Genomic DNA, 1,486 nt, shown 5'->3' with positions numbered 1-1,486 from the left:
GGGCCTTTTGTAGTTCCATATACATTTTTAAAATATTTGTTTCAGTTCTGTGAAATATGCCATTGGAATCTTGATAGGAATTGCATTGAATCTATAGATTGCTTTGGGTAGTATGGACATTTTAATGATGTTAATTCTTCCTATCCAGGAACATAGTATGTGTTTCCACTTATTTGCATCTTCTCAATTTCTTCAGTGTCTTATAATTTTCTGAGTACAGGTCTTTTACATCCTTGGTTAGGTTTTGTGTAGGTATTTTATTCCTTTTGAAGCAATCATGAATGGGATTGCTTTCTTTCTTTTTTTTTTTTTTTTGCATTTTATAAATTTAATATTTATTATATTTTTTCCATTATAATTTAGTCCCCTTATACTCCCCTACTGCTAGCAATTGGGATTGTTTTCTTAATTTCCCTTTCTGTCAATTTGCTATTGGCATATAAAAATGCAACTGAGACTTCCGGTCTAGATGGAGGTGTAGGTAGACATGCTTTGTCTCCTCACACAACAATAGGATCACATGAGATCTCATAAAGAAATAACAACCAGAAACATCTGAAAATTGAGCTATGGAAGTCCAATAACCAAGGATTTAAAGAAGCTACATTCATCCAGATGGGTAGGAGGCACAGAGTCATGGACCTGGGGCAGGGAGGATGAGGTGTGGCTTGGAGAGGTGATGGGGGTGGTGGAGGAACGGACAGTCCCACATTCATGTGTGGTGGATAAAAATGGGGAGGGATGTCTTGGGAATGAGTGACCCCAGATCCAGGGCAGAATGTACAGCCCAGGGTGCCGGCACCAGGGAGATAAATCCCCATTATCTCTGGCTGTTAAAACCAGTGGGTGGTTGAAACAGTGGAAGAAATTGCCAGATTTTCACCTCTTAAAGGACCCACATGGGCTTAGAAAATACACAAACTACATGGCATCAGCTGGAAGTGCGCCAATCACATATGGAAGGTGTGTGACGTGACTGAAAGTGGATAGAGTGCCTGGCAGGCCTCCAGAAGCCAGGGAGCAGCACTGACCCCTCTCTAAGCCCCACTCCCAGAACCAAAAAGCAATGAAGCAGGTTGTCCCACCCTGACAATTACCTAAGGCTCTGCTCCACAAAATTTACAGGCTCCTTTTCTACATAGGCCACACTACTAAGACAGGAAGTAAAAGCAGCTCTACCTAATACCCAGAAACACAGGGAGGCCACCAAATTGAGGCAAAGAAACGTGGCCCAAATGAAAGAACAGAACCAAACCCCAGAAAAAGAACTAAATGAAATAGAGATAGCCAACCTATCAGATGCAGAGTTCAAAACACTGGTAATCAGTATGCTCACAGAACTCATTGAGTATGGCCACAAAATAAAGGAAGACATGAAGGATATACTAATTGAAATAAAGAAAAATCTAGAGGAACTAACAGTGAAGGGAATGAAGCTGGGATTCAAATCAATGATTTGGAACAAAAGGAAGAAATAAACATTCAA

This window comes from Desmodus rotundus, chromosome X (assembly GCF_022682495.2).
Source record: "Desmodus rotundus isolate HL8 chromosome X, HLdesRot8A.1, whole genome shotgun sequence".
In the NCBI taxonomy this organism is placed as follows: domain Eukaryota; kingdom Metazoa; phylum Chordata; class Mammalia; order Chiroptera; family Phyllostomidae; genus Desmodus; species Desmodus rotundus.
This window is presented reverse-complemented; position numbering follows the sequence as displayed.